General features: G+C 44.0%; 3 long non-coding RNA genes across 3 annotated transcripts; 1 reads left to right on the top strand and 2 right to left on the bottom strand.

The window, feature by feature from the left end:
- Nucleotides 1-1,452: 1,452 nt before the first annotated feature.
- On the bottom strand, nucleotides 1,453-3,959 carry LOC309515267. Its single transcript, XR_014212379.1, has 2 exons — nucleotides 3,437-3,959; nucleotides 1,453-1,906 (listed from the first exon to the last, which is right to left on the bottom strand). It is a non-coding gene; the product is annotated as an uncharacterized lncRNA (long non-coding RNA).
- A 1,100-nt stretch (nucleotides 3,960-5,059) lies between these two features.
- Nucleotides 5,060-8,965, bottom strand: LOC309515250. The gene is made up of 3 exons (XR_014212359.1): nucleotides 8,903-8,965; nucleotides 8,368-8,592; nucleotides 5,060-5,694 (listed from the first exon to the last, which is right to left on the bottom strand). It is a non-coding gene; the product is annotated as an uncharacterized lncRNA (long non-coding RNA).
- Nucleotides 8,966-9,188: 223 nt separating this feature from the next.
- Nucleotides 9,189-9,745, top strand: LOC309515285. Its single transcript, XR_014212396.1, has 2 exons — nucleotides 9,189-9,274; nucleotides 9,361-9,745. It is a non-coding gene; the product is annotated as an uncharacterized lncRNA (long non-coding RNA).
- The last annotated feature ends 10,386 nt before the right edge of the window (nucleotides 9,746-20,131 follow it).

The following is a 20,131-nucleotide window of genomic DNA, read 5'->3' as shown; positions in this document are numbered from 1 at the left end:
GACCTTTTAAGTAGATTTCTTGTAGCCAATAAAAATACTTAACTGAGGTTCTGCCCATCCCAGCATAAATCCTGGCTACACCCATGATAGAATAACAGAATTGTAGAGCTGGAAGAAACCTCAAGAGCCATCTACTCCAACCCCCTGCAGAAATCAAAGATAAACAATCGCCAACAGATAGCCATTCAACCTCTGTTTAAAGATATCCAATCAAAGTCCATCACCTTGTGAGGCAGTCTGTTCCACAGTCAAACAGCTCTTACCATCAGAAACTTCTTCCTACTCTTTACTTAGAATATTTGTTCTTGTCTTTTGAATCCAGTGGTTCGGGTTCTACCCTCTGGATCACCAGAATACAAGCTCAGTCCCTTCCAATATTTGAAACTGGTTATCCCATCACCTCTCTGTCTTCTCTTCACTATGCTAAACATACTCAAATTCCCTCAGTTGTTCCTCATAACACGTGCTTTCCAGACCCTTGGTCATCTTGGTCTCTGTCCTCTGCACATGTTCTAGCTTGTCAATATTCTTCTTAAACTGTGGTGTCCAGAACTGGACACAGGACTCCAGGTGGGTTCTGACCAGTGCAGAATAGAGTGCTACTATTATTTCCTTTGATCTGGACACTCCCATTGATGCTGTTGAATGGCATTAGCTTTTTTTGCTGCTGCACCACACTGTTGTCTCATGTTAAGTTTGCAGTCTACTAAAACCCCTAGATTCTTTTCACATATACTGTTGGCAAGCCAGGTGTCCACCACCCTATGCTTGTGCATCTGATTATTCCTGCCTAAATGCAGAAGCTTGCACTTGTCCTTATTAAAATTCATTCTCTTAGTTTGGCCTCAGGTCTGCATTTCGTTAAGGTTCAATCCCCACATTAGGCAAAAAGATTCCTGCATTGCCTGGAGTTAGACTAGATGACCCCAACTCTATGATTCTATGATTGCATGCACAAAGTCACTGGGTTCTTATGACCCATGAAGGTAACCAAGAAGTATACCTTGGATCAGGATCCTGCTGATGTGTGCGTCAAAAGCAAATTTCTTTCCTTTTTAAATTTTTATTGCAAAGTAAATACAGCAGTGCCAAACCATACATAAAGAATAATATAAAGGGGGGAAAAATAGAGAAGAAAAAGAAGAAATGCAAAGAAAAGTAGCCAGTAAAACAATAAAGAAAAGTATAATGTTTCAATACAATAAACACTATTTTACAAATTAATAGTAATAATAGACTTCCATCACTCTCACAACACTTCCTTTCACATTTCATATTTTATCTGTATTTCAGTATTATTTTCATCTTAATATATAGATGTGTGTGTGTGTGTGTGTGTGTGTGTGTGTGTGTGTATATCCCCTTTTCCATTCACGAGGTCATTCTAGACACAGCCAAAGTTTTACATTATAACCTTGTCTTTCTAAATAATCATTTGTGCACTTTCATTCCTTCTCGACTGTATTCATTGGCTTTAGTCTTATTATAGCTGTCAGTTTGGCCAGTTCCGAATATTCACATAATTTACATAACCATTCCTCTTTGGTTGGTACCTGGTTACCCTTCCAGTATTTAGCCACCAGAATTCTCGCCGCTGATGTCAAGTACAAAAGCAAATTTCATAACACACAGTTATGTGTACTCTGGCCATTTATATCTTTCCCAAAACAAATCACATTTAATTTTTGCAAGCAGCAAAGAAAGCCCTCTGCTCTTGGAGTTCTTGTTTTTTAAAAGTATGATTGGGAAAGGTGACAATCATTCAGAAAATGTATCTGTGCACACACTGGGGTCTACTAATGTCTGAAACAGTCCACTTGTTTCTGCTTGCCTTCGTTGCTGCCTCCATGCAAAAATCTGGGAAGAGAGAACCTCTCACATAAGATTTCTCAAGTCTGGCGCAGATCTGAAAAGACAGGGTAACCTATGACTACATTCACTGCTGGGTCTCAAAAGGGCAGTGTCTGATGCTGTGCAAGCAGCCACTGAACAGAACAATTAGTCATGACAGTCCCTGCACTACCAGGTGCATTCAGCAGAGAAGATTGCCAGACTTTAGCAGTCCAAAGACTACGGGGATGTGGAAGTTACTCTCTGACAAGCAATGATGCACTGATGTAGCATTCTGGGGGATTGCTGCAGGATGACTTATGCAGAAGCAGTTTTAAGGCTTCGTTTGTTTGTTTAATGGCACTGTTCTGCCAATAACTACAAGGACAATGAAACAACAAGGGACGTGGGTGGCGCTGTGGTCTAAACCACAGATCCTAGGGCTTGCCGATCAGAAGGTCGGCGGTTCGAATCCCCGCGACGGAGTGAGCTCCCGTTGTTTGGTCCCAGCTCCTGCCCACCTAGCAGTTCGAAAGCACGTCAAAGTGCAAGTAGATAAATAGGTACCACTCCAGCGGGAAGGTAAACAGTGTTTCTGTGCACTGCTCTAGTTTCCCAGAAGCAGCTTAGTCATGCTGGCCACATGACCTGGAAGCTGTCTGCGGACAAACGCCAGCTCCCTCAGCCTATAGAGAGAGATGAGCGTGCAACCCCAGAGTCGGACGCAATTGGACCCAACGGTCAGGGGTACATTTACCTTTACCTTGTTTGCTTAATGTCACTATTCTGTCGATAACTACAAGGACGACAAAACAACAAGGAAACCACTTGAATACAAAGCCTCCTTTGCACCATATTCGCCTCATGGAGCTACAATCCCAGAGTTCCCTAAGGAAGAGGGAATGGTGGTTAAACTACTGAGAACTGTGAGGAAGAAAGAGGTTTCCTAGCAACTCTCAGAACCCATAACAAACGACAGTTTCCCAGGATTCTTTGGGGCAGCCATGGATGTTTAAAGTGGGTCATGTGGCTAGTAGAAAAGAGTGGATGCAGTAACCAGAGAGACGGAGGTTCCGATCCTATACATTCTTACCTCGGAGCAACTCCCACTGAATTGAACGGAATGTACTATTAAGTAGACATACATAGAGTTCTGCTGCTGCAGCACATGCTCCTTGGCTCCCAATATTATTGGGGATTTTGTCGATCTCTGTTCAGAATTGGGGTAGTAGCATCCCCACTGCGTCTGGGGCTACTTCGCTTGGAACGAAACCAGAAGGCAGATCCTGAAGTTGGCCTGAGAAGGTTTTGTACCACTTTGTTTTGTGTTAATATTTTAAATTGTGAACTGCCCCGAGATCTACGGATGAAGGGTGGTATACAAATTTAATTAATTAATTAAAATAATAATAATATAAAGTGATTAATTAATTAATTAATTAATATTATAAAGTGATAGGCTACTGCTTTAAGTCTACAGTGCAGATGGGGCCTAAGATATAAAAACCATAAAGCAATGTGTCTGCAACAATGAAAACAAAAGCCACTCGCCCGCCCCCAAATTAAAGCACTGGTTTAAAAACAGAATGGGCCAGATTACATACACCTGGGTGCATAGGGTGGTCTTCACCTGGTTCCTCTGAATATCATTTGCCAGTAATCACAAAGTCGGGCAAGTGCTGCTGTGCTGAGGTCATAATTGCAGGCATCCCATAGTCATCTAGTCGACCACTGTGAGAACAGGATGGTGGATTAGATCGGGCCACTGATCTGACCTGGTGGGATTCTTTTAATCTTCTTCATTGACACTGACAGCTCTGTATATCTACCATGTCAGTATGTGATGGATGGTGCTGGCTGGTTGAGACAGACTGGTGTCAATCCACGATATTTTTGGATTTGGGATATTTTTGGAGTGTATACTTTACTATAAATATCCAGTTCTCTATCTGCTAAACTCTGCCATCCAGCTGATGCTGAGATAAGAACACAGTGGGTGTGTTCTTGATAGCTTGACAAGCCATGGGGGAAATTGGGAGCCCAAGCAGCCATTGTTCTTTAGTGGGCAGGGCATCTGATTTGAACCAAGGATGTATGGATTCCAATCCCCACTTACAGTGCAATCCAAACTTTGTGCACTCAGAAGTAAGTCCTACTGAATTCAAGGTGGCTTCCTCCGAGATAGCTAGGGTTAGGATTACAGCCTTAGTCATGAAGCTCTGGTGTAAGCACACAAGCATCCTCAGATTGCCATTGATGGTCAGTGGTTGCTGGTGCAGGGATTGGGTGGTAGGTGGTGGCAAAAAGAGCATGGAGATTGGGAAGGGTGGGTGGGGAGAAAGAGTGTGCAGATTGAATGGGGTGTGTGTGTGTCCCGCTTTCCTAAAATGTTGGACAGTGTGTGAGTCACTTTTTATATCCTTAGATGACCCCACTGACCCAGGCACCCATTGGATGATGCAAATACCAGTACCTTTCCTGACTTTTTCAGGATTTCTGAATTCAAGCCCTTTATTGTTAATATCCATTTTCCTGGGGATTAAAATCCTAACTGTAGCCACTTAGAACACACACACACACACACACACACACACACACACTACTGATATATGAAGTAAAGGCAATCACTGTCATCTCTTAAGTACCCATTAATCTTTAAAGAGATGCCTTTTGTTTTATACATCGATTTTCTCAAAGTACACAAATGAAAAACACCAGCCACCGCAGTAACCTCAGCTGCAAGCCAACAGTTTCGGTAGGGATTGTGGCTGCTTAAACAAGACTAACAGAATTTCAGAACCAAAGTTGTGTCTCCTATGTGTGATACAGCAGCAGAATAAGAGGGGTGGGTGAAGTCGTTCTTTCTCTAGAGGTTGGAAGCTCAGTAGACAGTGCAAGCTCCTTGTCTCATCAGCTCAGCTCCTTGTCTCGTCATCCACCCAGGCCCTAAAGAGAGCTTGGATATTTTATAGAGGAGGTCAAAGGTTTGCTTAGCCTCCACTGCATTTTGGTGCACAAGAGGGCTTACCCGGTTTTAACCTGCTGTTCCCAGCTCCAAATATTTGTGATGTGAGTCACCGCAACTGAATCAATTGATCGATAAATGCAGAACAGCATTCTTCCCATCTCCTTCCCTCTGACTGTCCCTTCCCATTATCTAAGGGGGTGCACTAGCCACTGTACCTCTTTCTTCCCTCCCCATTCTTCTTTTCCTTTCAGATTGTGTCAATTTGATGATGAGTCTGTGACCAGGGGATGCTTTATTTATTTTTTTAATACCACTACAGCACTCATAAGGGTTTAGGCACTTTATAAGTGTTCCAAACAACAACTTACTGGCACAGCATGAATTCTATTGCCAGGAAATTCTCTCAAGCCTCCTGCCTCCTCTCTCTCTCTCTCTCTCTCTCTCTCTCTCTCTCTCCCATTAAGCATTTCTATATTTGAGAGGCAACTGAGAAAGGATTTAAAGCCATATGTGAGTAGAATTCATTTTCATGGTATCCAAATGTTAATATCTTCCACCCAAGTCACAGAGAGTTCATTTTAAGGATACGGCTTTACAAGGAAAAAACAACCACCTCTGGTTCAAAGCAAATAAACAGCAGAGCTGAATTTTTGAGACCAAATCATCTATAGCAAACCCAGCCATGTGTAGTATATGGAGGGTGCATGCAGGGAATAACAGTTAGCGGGCTCCTCTTCCTCCTTATCAGTGTCCAGATGTGGAATTCTTTTCAAAGGTCTACTATGGCAGTCTGGAAACCAACGTTGAAAGTTGAGAAGCAGGGTCATTATCTGCATTGCTGAGAAGTCAGACTCCTCTCGCTGTGAATTGTCCTCAGGCATAGCCATTCCACCAGGCTGTAAAAGATGGAGAAGAGGGAAGCAGTGTCGCTCCAATGGTACCTCTAGGGTACCAGTTCCATCAGCCTTCTCCCTCTAACAGCTGACACACAGCATTCCTTCCATCAAGCTACAACAGAGGGAAAGATGGAAAGCAGTGCTCGTCTCTTTCAGCTGCTTCGATCCAAGCTGGTTGTTCTGTAACTATTATTACCACTACTACAATTAATGTATTAATCAACTCCTAAACTGCCGTCTCAAGAACTAAATTGCCTGAGGTTGCTCTTCCCCTCTTCCTTCCAGATGTCCTTTCCTTTTATGACATGCCTCTCAGATCCAAACTACAAGAAAGAAGATTCCACCTAAACATTAGGAAGAACTTCCTGACAGTAAGAGCTGTTTGACAGTGGAATTTGCTGCCAAGGAGTGTGGTGGAGTCTCCTTCTTTGGAGGTCTTTGGAGCAAAGGCTTGACAACCATATGTCAGGAGTGCTCTGATGGTGTTTCCTGCTTGGCAGGGGGTTGGACTCGATGGCCCTTGTGGTCTCTTCCAACTCTATGATTCTATGATTCTAGATTGTAAGCATGAGGACAGAGGCTGTCTCATCATTCATCTTTGTCAGCTGTATGAGTCAGGGACTGGGCAGAGGAGGAATGGTGGAGACCACCTCCCCATCCTGACCCTTCCAGGGAGGAGGAAGACAGTATAGATTTACAACAGGGGGTTGGGGGATGTGGCAGCTCAGAGGCATATGAGGGGGAAAGTTGGGAAATTGTGGGAGAGCCAGAACAGCACCCGGCTGACACGTTGTCATTAGAAAGCATTCCAGACCCTCCATCTCAAAGAACCTGGCGAGCCTTGAAAGTAGGAAAGCAAAGAGCTCAAAAACAGAGGGCACATAGCAGCACCAGTACAGGAGATTATGAGAATGACAAATGAGGAAGTGGGAGAGACGGGGTGGTGGTGGAGATTCACTCGGGGCAACGCCATTATCCAAGAGGCTGGATTCTATACCCTCTCTCTGTAAAGATTGAAATAAAAAAGGACAGTAAGAAACTTTTCCTTCTCTTTATACTTTCCTGGGCAACCAGCTGGGAGCCGCTGACAGCATCCTGACAGTGTGGGAGCATTTTTTGGCTAGGGTAAAAATGCTTCCAAAAATGAGCAGCACATCAGAATTCTCAGATAGTACAGTTGGATTTTAAAAAATCATATTTAAGGAAGATGATCTACGTCTAACAAAGGCACCGGCCAAACTTTTTAGTTTTACTTTAGTCATTGTCAGGGCCTGTTTAAATATTTTCTCAGCAGTGAAGCTGTTCTGAAAATAACTTCCATGTCGTTGGGCTCCGTGTAGCTGTGAGAAGAGAACATTTGAATCTCCTTCCCCCATGGATCTGCCAGATTGTGTGGGAAGGTGTCCGTGCCAATGCAGTTTCTCCCTTTGTGGGAAAGAGAATTCAAACATTCTTGTAGCCACATGGAGTCCTGACCGTGCCGAAGCCATTTTCAACAGCTGCCATGCTAGTGAGAGAAAGTTTGAATTGGGGGCTCAGTTAGATCTTGCCTCAGGTGTAGCTCAGAGCTACGCAGGGAAGCAAAGAGTGTCAGTTTTTAAAATAAATATTCCAGCCTAACTAATTCATGAATTTATGAATATGGTTTCTACCAATATTCTAAATGCCACCTGAAATGCTAGAGAATGAGCTTGCTTCCAGGGTAGACCCTGTAACATACAATGCCAGCCAGTCAAGGCTCCCCACAGCAAGTCTGATCCAGGGGTATATAAAGGCCTTGCCTTTACCACAAGAGAGATAAATTAGTTCCTCCTCTGCATGATGCACAAGAAGCATGCAAGGAGGAAATGGAAGCCACAGTTGGTTTGAGGTCACTCCACACCACACATTTAAAGCACTCCTGTACCACTTTAAGAGCCATGGCTCCCCTCAAAGGATCCTGGGAACTGTAGGTTGTTAAGGGTGCTAAGATTCTTCACAAACTACAACTTCCAAGATTCTTTGGGGAGGGGGTAACCGTGACTCTTAAAGTGGTATAAGAGAGCTTTAAACATATGGTGTGGATGTGACTGAATGCCTGAAGGCATTAACAGAGATGAACAAATCTATTGCCAGTTGGCATGCTTTTACCCACAATTCTGTTCCATTCCATTTCTGCATTGATCTGATTTAAAAAAAAATCTAAATCAGTCAGTGGCAGCAGCCAGATTCCCACTCCCTACAATTCTTCTGGGAACAATTCTAAATTATGGGGTAGTAGTGTTCCAAATAGGGACATGGGTGGCGCTGTGGGTTAAACCACAGAGCCTAGGACTTGCCAATCAGAAGGTTGGCAGTTTGAATCCCCGCAACGGGGTGAGCTCCCATTGCTCGGTCCCTGCTCCTGCCAACCTAGCAGTTCGAAAGCACGTCAAAGTGCAAGTAGATAAATAGGTACCACTCTGGCGGGAAGGTAAACGGTGTTTCCATGCACTGCTCTGGTTTGCCAGAAGTGGCTTAGTCATGCTGGCCACATGACCCAGAAGCTGTACACTGGCTCCCTTGGCCAATAAAGCGAGATGAGCGCCGCAACCCCAGAGTCGTCCGCGATTGGACCTCATGGTCAGGGGTCCCTTTGCCTTTAGTGTTCCAAATGGGAAATTTTATAGTTAAAGAACAGGATGGGCTACTCACTGGAGGATTTTCTCCACTTGAGGCTGTTTGGGGGAAATTCTGTAGTTCAACTGCTTTGCATGCAAAAGATCCTAGCCTCAAACCCCAGCATCTCCAGCTTGGGCTGGAAAAGACTCTTGCCTGAAACCCTGGCGATCTGTTGCTGATCAGTGGTGACGATAGTGAGCCAGATGACCTGAACTGGCACAAGGCAGCTCCTTCTGTTTCTAAGTGGCGGCGGCAAAGCTGTTTGCAAAAATGAAGGGGGGAAAATGACTTAAACCCTCTGCTGCCTCATATGTCCCCAGTAAAAAATCACTATAATTAACAAACACCACAATATCTATAAAAATGACTCTATATAAAGTGTGTGTGTATTTTCAGTGGAGCCTGGTTACAAAGTCAGCCCAGAGCCACACTCTACATTTTAAGTGGTATGATGCCTCTTTAGAAAGTCATGGCTTCCCCCAAAGAATTCTGGGAGCTGTAGTTTGTTAAACATGCTGAGAGTTGTTAGTAGACCCCCATTCCCGCCCCTTAACAGAGCTACAATTACCAAAACTCCCTGTGAAGAAGGATTGACTGCAAACTGTTACTTGGTGAGCGGAATGGGGTCTCCTAGCAACTCTCAGAACTCTTAACAACTACATCTCCCAGAATTCTTTGGGGGAAGCTATGACTGTTTAAAATGGTGTCATAGGGTTTTAAATGTATGGTGGGAATGTGGTCATGTCTTCAGCACTCTCTCCTTCAGGAAATGTGCTATATACAAGTTGTCCTTAACTTCCCACTATTTTGACAAAAGAGGAGCACAAAAGAAAGTAATGAGGGCCTTTTAATTTGTTTGTTCATTTGTTTTATATATTAAAAACCTCCTATTACGAACCTATTACAAATAAGTTCCATGTAGCTGTTATATACAGTACCGGTATGTGCATTTATTATATCTTTGTATGTTTCTTTGGAATTTGTGTAGCTATTATATTACAAAGTGTCTATGTTTATATGATTTAGAACTATGCACAGCTGATGCAGCCCCTTCGGGCGAAACAGGCGGATATTCAGGAATCCTTGTCTTGTTTGCCTGTGCCAGCATCTACCAGTGCCAGTTTCTTTTGTCTACCAACTTTATCATCTTCATTAGATACTTAGAAGATTATTTCATGTCACTCTTCTAAGGAATACGTCAGACAGAAAAATACAAGAGAAGATGAAGAAATTAGAAATGAATCTATTACGGCACTGACAAAATAGGATTTGTATTTTGTACATACTAGATTTGGTTGTCAGCCGAATAAGCTACATTTCAATATATTATGTCACGATGTTGATTTTGACGCTATGAGAAGCGGTATCTAATTTTCGAGAAGTAGTTTCTAGTAAATAACTTTGCAATTGTTATCATATAGCCTATTATGTCTATGTGTTTTGTCAATTGGATTTGCATAATACAGTATAGGCATTCTGGTGTCTTTGTTTTTCTTTGTTTTATATGGCAACATAGTGATCTGGCTCCCATATAGTGACATTTGAAGTAAATTTGGGAGGTTCTTCTTTGGGCAGCACATCTGATTGGTTTTGACAGGGGGGAAAGATCAATAAGACCAGCAACTTTTCTTGAGGGGAAAGGGAGTGTTTGTTCACAACCAGCGGCTAACATCACAGGCCACCCATAACACGAGCAAAATAAACATCTCCAGTGACACTCTGGACTGTCACATTTCCCCCCGCAGAATAGCAATCTAACATGGCTGCTCTTCCACCTTCTGCTCAGAATGTTATCAGCAAGTTATTTTTGGATTGCTAGCGAGGTTACTCTGTGTCTGCATGACTTGTCCACGCAACATCGTTCAAAACAATATTTATTATTCATACGGCAAACGTATCTCCCATGAAATGGGCAGTTTTCATTGCAATGGAAGCTTTTTAAGGGTTATAGAGAATGATAACAAGGAATGTCACTTGGAAATGCATGTGAGGAAGAGGAATGGACCTGACACACGTTTCTCTCACATTTTACATTTATGCACTTCTCCCTTCCCTTCTCTTTTACTCTATCTTCATACGTTTTGCTTTGGCCTTCAGTGCCAGGAACTGTCTCAAAGTCCATTAAGTTTCTTCTTGCCCATCCTAGAGATGAGTGAATCTGTCAATTTCAGTTTCTCTCATTTTCCCAGTCTTCAATTTGGTGCTGCACATTTCCACATCAGTTTGCTTTTCCTTTCTTTCTTTTTTTTAAAAAGAAAAGTCATTGTTGAATATTTCTGGCATTTTAGTGCAAATCCCTTAGCTGAGTGAAGTTTACACACTAAAAACATGCCAAAACTTCAAATCAACAAACTTCAAATCAACAAACAGAGTTAGAAGCCACCCCTATAATCAGTATACAGAAGCAAAATCAAGCACTTCAAAGTAATCCACAAACAGTGTCCCAAATGGCCATGTTGATTCACCAACCTCCCCCCAAGGCCTATGTGAACTGAAGGCTCTTTTGGTATTTCCACTTCTGGAAGCTGTTTCATGCCCCAAATATTGAAAGTACAAAGCTGTAGCACATGGACCTCACCTGCTAGCAAATTCCTACATGAGCATTGCTTCCAGGGGCTACGGCTCTGAAAGTGGGTGAGAGCCGAGGGCTAATCCTTCACTTTCTAGCCTTCCCCAGGGATATTGACACATTACTACTGTAGCTCCGATACAGAGGACCTGGGAAAAGAAAATACCGTGTGTGTTGGCTGTGAATCACTTGTGTTGGCGGCCAGCTTCAAAGCAGAACTGACAGTGATTCCTCAGCTTTTATAGCTGAAGCCTTGCTCATCGCCATTCTGCTGGAAAGAGTCAGGCGCCCAGTGAAGAACATGACCTGCAGCGATCCCAAAGGCTACAATTTCCCAAGCAGGTACATTCTGCAGCATGTCCTTAATGCAATAATGGTGTGTTAGTTCGACACCCCTTTCCACTTTCTTAGTTGTTCCATGATGCTTCCCGAAAGGTAGGGTGCCTAGAAGGGCAGAAATGGCTGCTTACACAGTCTGGGGTGGGTGGCGGTTCATCATCATCATCATCATCATCATCATATTTGTATGCAGCCTTTCATAGATAAAGCAATGCTCAAGGCGGCAACATAACAAGATTTACCATATTTTTTGCTCTTTAAGACTCACTTTTTCCCTCCTAAAAAGCAAGGGGAAATGTGTGTGCTTCTTATGGAGCGAATGCAGGCTGCGCAGCTTTCCCAGAAGCCGGAACAGCAAGAGGGATTGATGCTTTCACTGTGCAGCGATCCCTCTTGCTGTTCTGGCTTCTGAGATTCAGAATATTTTTTTTTCTTGTTTTCCTCCTCCAAAAACTAGGTGCATCTTGTGGTCTGGTGTGTCTTATAGAGTGAAAAACATGGTACATAATTATCCACGTAACAAAAGTCATAAACAATAAATAAAACACATCAAAAGCTACACAACCAAATGGAAACAATTTCCACATCAATAATAAAACCTAAAACTAAAAAGGCAACATTAATACAGTGGTGCCCCGCAAGGCGAATGCCTCGCAAGATGGAAAACTCGCTAGACGAAAGAGTTTTCCGTTTTGGAGGTGCTTCGCAAAATGAATTTCCTATGGGCTTGCTTCGCAAGATGAAAATGTCTTGTGAGTTCCTGCTGGTTTTTTTCCTCCCCCCTTTTTCTAAGCCGCTAAGCCGCTAAGCCGCTTATCAGCTGATCCGATCAGCAGATAAGCCGCTAAAAGCCGCTAAAAGCCTCTAATAGCGCTAATCTGCTAATCCGTCAATGGGGTTGCTTCGCAAGATGAAAAAAACCGCTAGACGAAGAGAATCACGGAACGGATTATTTTCGTCTTGCGAGGCACCACTGTATCAATTACAATTTAAAATGACATAGATAAAAAATATAAACAATTTGAAAAAGAAGCCCTCTCTGTTGGGAAGCAGTCATTGTGGAGACTGGCAGGCCCCACCCCAAGCTAGGTAGAGAGAGGCAGGGCAGGGCACTTCAGGCTCCCAGCAGGTTGCGGCCCACTGTGTCCGGCCCCACAACCCCTTGGAACAAGCTGTATTATGTGGCTGACAGTTGGAAATCCCTGGGTTGGCCACAAGGCACTGTGGGGGTTCCTGCTGAACTCCCCTTCTGAATTTATCCAAACTGGCTAGGCCTAGGCAGCAAGGCTAGGGAGAAGACTGGACTATAGCGGTTTTCACCCACCCACACCCACACCATAAAGGACGGTCGACCCTCTGCTCGGCACTGCATTCGGTCATGGAGTGACAGAAGAGGATCAACACTGAAGACAGAAGACAGGAAAATGTTCAAGATAACATTTGTCAAAAACCCAGAAGCTTTCTTATTAGGAATAATAGGAGATGAAATACCAAAGGGCTTGAAAAGACTGTTTATGTATGCATCGACAGGTGCAAGAATGCTTTTTGCCCAGAAATGGAAGGAAGAGAAAAACCCAACCAAGGAAGAATGGATGACCAAGATGATGGACTATCCCGAAATAGCAAAAATGACTGTGAAGATTAGACACCAAGAGGATAAGAAATTTAGTAAAGAGTGGGGGAAATGTATAGCGTACCTTAAAGATCACTGTCAATATATAAAAACATTAGCAGGGTTGTTATAACACTTATAATGTAAGAAGAAGAAGAAGAAGAAGAAGAAGAAGAAGAAGAAGAAGAGGAGTTTGGATTTGATATCCCGCCTTTCACTCCCTTTAAGGAGTCTCAAAGCGGCTAACATTCTCCTTTCCCTTCCTCCCCCACAACAAACACTCTGTGAGGTGAGTGGGGCTGAGAGACTTCAAAGAAGTGTGACTGGCCCAAGGTCACCCAGCAGCTGCATGCGGAGGAGCGGGGAAGCGAACCCGGTTCCCCAGATTACGAGACTACCGCTCTTAACCACTACACCACACTGGCTCTCTAAATAAGACTAAAGTTAAAAATGGATATACTGTAAAACGAATTTGAGAAATGTAATTAGATGCATTAAAAGAATAGATAAATATTGGAAACTGGGGTGGGGGGTGGGGAGTCTGGGGATTCAAGGAATCTCAGATGTGTAAAAAAATTGAAAATGATTTAAATGTATAAGAACACTGTTTAAAAAATGAAAAATGATTTTTTTTAAAAAAAAAAGACAGAAGACAAGAAGAGTGCCAGGATAGAAGAGCAGAGCGAACAACACCAGTGCAGCAGAACAGAAAAAACACACCATGAGGGGCACTCTTCCAAAAAGAGCTGAAAGCACCGGGCCACAGAAATACACTATAGTGCAACAAAAGTGGGGTGGCAAAACCAAGCAAAATGGAACATCTGAGGCAGAAGAAGTTGTAGGATTCCAGCAGTAAGTTTTGGGACAAGCACTGACTGGAAACAAACCACCATATTTCTCATCCCCCAAAATTGCAGGGGCAAACTGTATTGAAAGCCAGCGCCAACACAACCATGAGCACAAATAATTATGAATGCACGATAAACAGGATATCTGGAGGAGACCGCATTTGCACCTGCTTCTCGTCTTGCAGATTGATCTTTTGCCCAAACGTTCTCAATCTTTTTCTATGGAAACTGGTCAAAAAGCTCTTTGCCGTCACTTTCGTCAAGCTTACCCCCCTTACCGTTTCTGCCAACGAGGTGCTTCCTTGAAACTTCCCTGTGAGAGAAACGCGATCATACCCTGAGCAAACGTGACATACCAACCCAGCAGTGTACGCTGACAATGGAAAGGCCTGTCAGGCCAAGTTGAGGGAAGAGTTGCTCCACATGGTGTGTGAGGGAATTAAAGGGGGCTTGCAATATAAAATATTAAATAGTGGTTTTAATCAGCAGCGAGATACGTAAGTTAGCTTAATTAGAAGTACATATTATTATTTGACTTTAAGGCGGCCAATAAAATATTAAAGCAATCTTTGAGGATATGTAATCAGTGAGGAATAATATGTTGGAAAATGAGTCTGATGTTGTAATTGGTGTATGCAATTAAAATGAATTAATTGGAGTTGGGACGTATGCATACAAATACGAAATCAACCTATTTCCAATATTAAACTCATAATTATAGAGGCTCTAGTAGAAGAGCTTTAAGAGACAGCGGCATTGACTTTCAGAAGTAAGCTTGGTGTTCAAGTTGGAAGGTGTTTGCATGCAAAACCTGAGACTCTGTGCCATGAGAATGAAGGCAGGGCTAGAGTACACATTTTGCATGTAGAAGCTCCAAAGTCCAGCTTCTGATAACTTGAGTTATAAATCAACAAACTCAAATATGCAGATGACACAACCTTGATGGCAGAAAGTGAGGAGGAATTAAAGAACCTTTTAATGAGGGTGAAAGAGGAGAGCGCAAAATATGGGCTGAAGCACAACATCAAAAAAAACGAAGATCATGGCCACTGGGCCCATCACCTCCTGGCAAATAGAAGAGGAAGAAATGGAGACAGTGAGAGATTTTACTTTCTTGGACTCCATGATCACTGCAGATGGTGACAGCAGGCACGAAATTAAAAGATGTCTGCTTCTTGGGAGAAAAGTGATGACAAACCTAGACTGCATCTTAAAATGCAGAGACATCACCTTGCTGAAAAAGGTCCATATAGTTAAAGCTATGGTTTTCCCAATAGTGATGTATGGAAGTGAGAGCTGGACCATAAAGAAGGCTGATCGCCGAAGAATTAATACTTTTGAATTCTGGTGCTGGAGGAGACTCTTGAGAGTCCCATGGTCTGCAAGAAGATCAAACCTATCCATTCTGAAGGAAATCAGCCCTGAGTGCTCACAGGAAGGACAGATCCTGAAGCTGAGGCTCCAATACTTTGGCCACCTCATGAGAGGAGAAGACTCCCTGGAAAAGACCCTGATGTGGTTGGACAGTGTTGTCGAAGCTACCAGCATGAGTTTGACCAAACTGCGGGAGGCAGTGGAAGACAGGAGTGCCTGGCGTGCTCTGGTCCATGGGGTCACAAAGAGTCGGACACGACTAAATGACTAAACAACAACAACAACAACAACAACAACAACAACAAAGGAAGCAGAGGTGAGAAAGAATGCCTCTTCAATCGCTGAAGAATGGTTGCCAGCCAGAGTAGATCATTGATTCCTAAAAAGAGGACATTAAGTTCCCTAGGTCAACTCTACTATTAGTCAGAGTGAGGTCTCTGAATGTCAGGGACTGGCTGGATGAGGAAGAGTGGTGGAAGCCTTCTGACCAAGACCCTCCTCACTGGAAAGCACAGAGGGAGAGGGTTTGGATTATGGATCGTGGTGGTGGAAAACCAGACGCACCCCAGAGGAATGGAAGAGCTGGGAAGTACTGGAGGCTGGGAGCTTAGAGGATGGTGAAGGAAACAGGCAGGTGCCCCAGCACAGAGCAGAGACAGGAATCAGACATAGCAGCTTCAGTATAGAGCCACCCAGACAGCTTCTCTGCAAACAGTATGCAGCTGCAGCCACCCCCCGCTCCCAGAACAAGGTGTCTATTGCATGTTACAGAACAGAGAGCCAAGCAGAAACAGTGAGGGTGTAAGAATGGGGTCTGGGGGGATTTTTGTCAAAATGTCAGGGAAAACCCAGATGTATGTCAATGTGATGGGGAAAGCAGTGGAAACAGCACCAAAAGCTTAAAAATCACAATTTTGGTGGGTTTCTAAAAAAACAACAACACCTCAACGATTTTGGTGATTTCCTAAAAAAAACACACCTCTCAACAATTTTAGGGTCTTCCTAAATATGGCAACCCTATTTGGGGCTAACAGTAGACAGGGTCTGACACAGAGGGCTAGGGAGTGAAGGGGGAGGTATAAACCAGTCCAAGCAACAGCTTCATCTAGACAGGAGGAACCCTTAGATGTCTCTGTGTGTTCTCTGTTCTGCCTCTTTAATGAAGAAACTAGCTGTAAGTTGCCAGTGTTTCCCTGTCTTTCTCTGATCTGTGAACACCCTGTTCTCCTTGTCAGCTCTCTGACACTGAATACCAATTGCGGGGAAACATGAAGGGATCTTTGCTATTGCCCTCATGTCCTGGGGGGGGCTTCCCATGGACACCTGGTTGGCCACTGTGAGAGCAGAATGCTGGATTAGACAAGACTTTGATCTGATGCACCAAGACTCTTCCTATGTTCTTGTTAAACCAAATCCCTCTGCCCTCTTGGAAAGGATTTCTTGGTCCATCTGAGGCTACAGGTATTTTTTTGGCAATGTCTGAACAGCACAGATGAACGAGAGTTTCAAAGTTTCTTGCATGACATTAGCCCCCAAAGAACAGTGTGTTGCCAGACACCATGAAATATATATCGGGTTCTTCTTTTCACAGTTCCCACTTCAACGCAATATGTACTTGTCTCAATTTGATGTCAGATTTTCAATAATTCCATATTTTAAACAAATCAATAACAATTACCTGTCCCACATTTGAAAGAAAAACAGCTGGAAATGGAATGGCAATTCTGCAACTAAAATGCACACCTCAGCAGTCCATTGAAATCAGGTCAAAGTTTTCTGCAGCTCTCCTCAAGGCACAGACATCCTGGCTTGTTTCTATGATTCTCCAAACATATGCTAGTTAGTACATCTCTTCTATTCTGATGGATTGTGGAAGGCAATTTTCATAGGCACAGAAGGCTATTATTGAATTAGTTCGGGGCATATTTCTATTTAGTTGCCTATTATATAGTACACCCACACCTAGAAATAAAGAAGTGATGAACCTGATTGTGGGTTAACTAGAGCTACAGCTTGATTAACTTTCACTGTAGAGCTACAATGGATCTAACTGCACTGGTATTTGTCAATGCAAATCACCCTGGACCCCATCTGTGTTATCCTACAAATCTGAGCTTGGAGACTATTGGTTGCTGAAGATTCCAAGAGGAGACCAAATCCAATGGGATATCCATTGGAGCCCTTTGCTTCGCTGTTTTACCCACCTGCTCAGCTGTGTTACTCATCAAAATCTATATATCATAAGTAAAGGTAAAGGTAAAGGTACCCCTGCCCGAACGGGCCAGTCTTGACAGACTCTGGGGTTTGTGCGCCCATCTCACTCAAGAGGCCGGGGGCCAGCGCTGTCCGGAGACACTTCCGGGTCACGTGGCCAGCGTGACAAAGCTGCATCTGGCGAGCCAGCGCAGCACACGGAATGCCGTTTACCTTCCCGCTGGTAAGCGGTACCTATTTATCTACTTGCCCCCGGGGGTGCTTTTGAACTGCTAGGTTGGCAGGCGCTGGGACCAAGCAGCGGGAGCGCACCCCGCCGCGGGGATTCGAACCGCCGACCTTTCGATCGGCAAGCCCTAGGCGCTGAGGCTTTAATCCACAGCGCCACCCGCGTCCCAACAATATATCATAAGTACTAAAGCTTTATTTATGAACAGGGTTGCCATGTTCACATTTGAAAAAGAGGCCCTATGTCTTTAAGAGCCTGGCTGTGTGGCTGCTGCTCCCATCTTTGACTACTACTGAACAGCTGTTGAGGAAGGAGATACAGAAGCTGGGTTCATGCTGTAGTGGCCTGGTTAACTGCACACTTGATTTATTTATATCACTGATATCTCTTACATTTCCTCCAGGAGTTCAGGGCAGAACACATTGTGGTTCTCTCTTTCACCCCATTTTATCATCACAACAACCCTACAAAGTAGGGTTTGCAGAGAGGTAGCGACATGTCCTTGTCTTTGTCCATGGAGTTTTCTTGGCAGGGATACTGGAGTGGCTTGCCGGTTCCTACTCCAGGTGGATCACGTTTGGTCAAAACTCTCCACTATGACCTGTTCATCTTGGGTGCCCTGCTCGGCATAGTTCATAGCTTCTCTGAGTTCTTCAAGCCCCTTCGCCACGGCAAGGCAGTGATCCATGAAGGGATCTACTTCTGCTTCATTGACTATGCAAAAGCCTTTGACTGTGTTGACCACAGCAAACTATGGCAAGTTCTTAAAGAAATGGGAGTGCCTGATCACCTCATCTGTCTCCTGAGAAATCTCTATGTGGGACAAGAAGCTACAGTTAGAACTGGATATGGAACAACTGATTGGTTCCAAATTGGGAAAGGAGTACGGCAAGGCTGTATATTGTCTCCCTGGTTATTTAACTTATATGCAGAATTCATCATGCGAAAGGCTGGGCTGGATGAATCCCAAGCAGGAATTAAGATTGCCGGAAGAAATATCAACAACCTCAGATATGCAGATGACACAACCTTGATGGCAGAAAGTGAAGAGGAATTAAAGAACCTTTTAATGAGGGTGAAAGAGGAGAGCGCAAAATATGGTCTGAAGCTCAACATCAAAAAAAACGAAGATCATGGCCACTGGGCCCATCACCTCCTGGCAAATAGAAGGGGAAGAAATGGAGGCAGTGAGAGATTTTACTTTCTTGGGCTCCATGATCAGTGCAGATGGTGACAGCAGTCACGAAATTAAAAGACGCCTGCTCCTTGGGAGAAAGGCGATGGCAAACCTAGACAACATCTTAAAAAGCAGAGACATCACCTTGCCAACAAAGGCCCGTATAGTAAAAGCCATGGTTTTCCCAGTAGTGATGTATGGAAGTGAGAGCTGGACCATAAAGAAGGCTGATCGCCGAAGAATTGATGCTTTTGAATTATGGTGCTGGAGGAGACTCTTGAGAGTCCCATGGACTGCAAGAAGATCAAACCTCTCGATTCTGAAGGAAATCAGCCCTGAGCGCTCACTGGAAGGACAGATCGTGAAGATGAGGCTCCAATACTTTGGCCACCTCATGAGAAGAGAAGACTCCCTGGAAAAGACCCTGATGTTGGGAAAGATGGAGGGCACAAGGAGAAGGGGACGACAGAGAATGAGATGGTTGGATGGTGTTCTTGAAGCTACCAGCATGAGTCTGATCAAACTGCGGGAGGCAGTGGAGGACAGAAGTGCCTGGCGTGCTCTGGTCCATGGGGTCACGAAGAGTCAGACACGACTAAATGACTAAACAACAAAGCGACATGTCCAAGGTTGCTCAAGGAGAACGTGCAGTGGAGAATGTCTTGTTGAAGTATGATGCAAGTGTGGTGTAGCAAGAGTCTGTGTGATGGAGTGGTAAGAATGTCCTACTAGGACCTGGCAGGCCAGAGTTCAAATCCCAGTTAGCCATGGACCAGTTGCTGTCTCTCAGTCTAACCTATCTTCCAAGGTTGTTGTGAGGGTAAACCAACTTGAGCTCCTTGGAGGCAAGTAGGATATAAATGCAACAAATGAATAAGTAAATGCTAGACTAGTGGGCTCTACATGGAATAATGGGGCGCCATTTTGTCTTTGCAGTGAAGTGTCCTGGGCCAGCCCTGGCACGGGTACAGCATCTGGGTAGGATGAACCAGGTTCTCTCCCATTCTGAGGACGGGCCTTCAAGGTATGGAGGTTCATTTGCATCAAAAGGTGGCATGGCATAGAGGTGCAGGCATACATACCGTACTCTGTTTTGAAAACATCGCCTCAGATTACCTCGGGGCCTAACCTATTCCTGATTAGCTCATTCATTACCCAGGCAGGGCTTGTCAAGACACAAAGGTCAGGAGGGAAAGGGGCTCCAATTGCTTGCTTCAATCCCGTCTTCTCCTCCCTTTGTAGCTGCAAATGTCTTTGACATTTATGGTTTACTCTGCTGACATTCATTTTGCCTTGTTAACATGTATTCTGCATTATGGATTAAATGCAAATGAACATCATCATTGAGAGAGAGAGAGCGTGTCTGGGGGTGAGAGAAGAGAAATGCTTGTTAAATACCATCCCGACACAATTTTGGTTCAATGTATGCTGGTTT

This window comes from Podarcis vaucheri (genome assembly GCF_965113315.1).
Source record: "Podarcis vaucheri genome assembly, chromosome: 12".
Classification (NCBI taxonomy): Eukaryota; Metazoa; Chordata; class Lepidosauria; order Squamata; family Lacertidae; genus Podarcis; species Podarcis vaucheri.
This window is presented reverse-complemented; position numbering and strand designations above follow the sequence as displayed.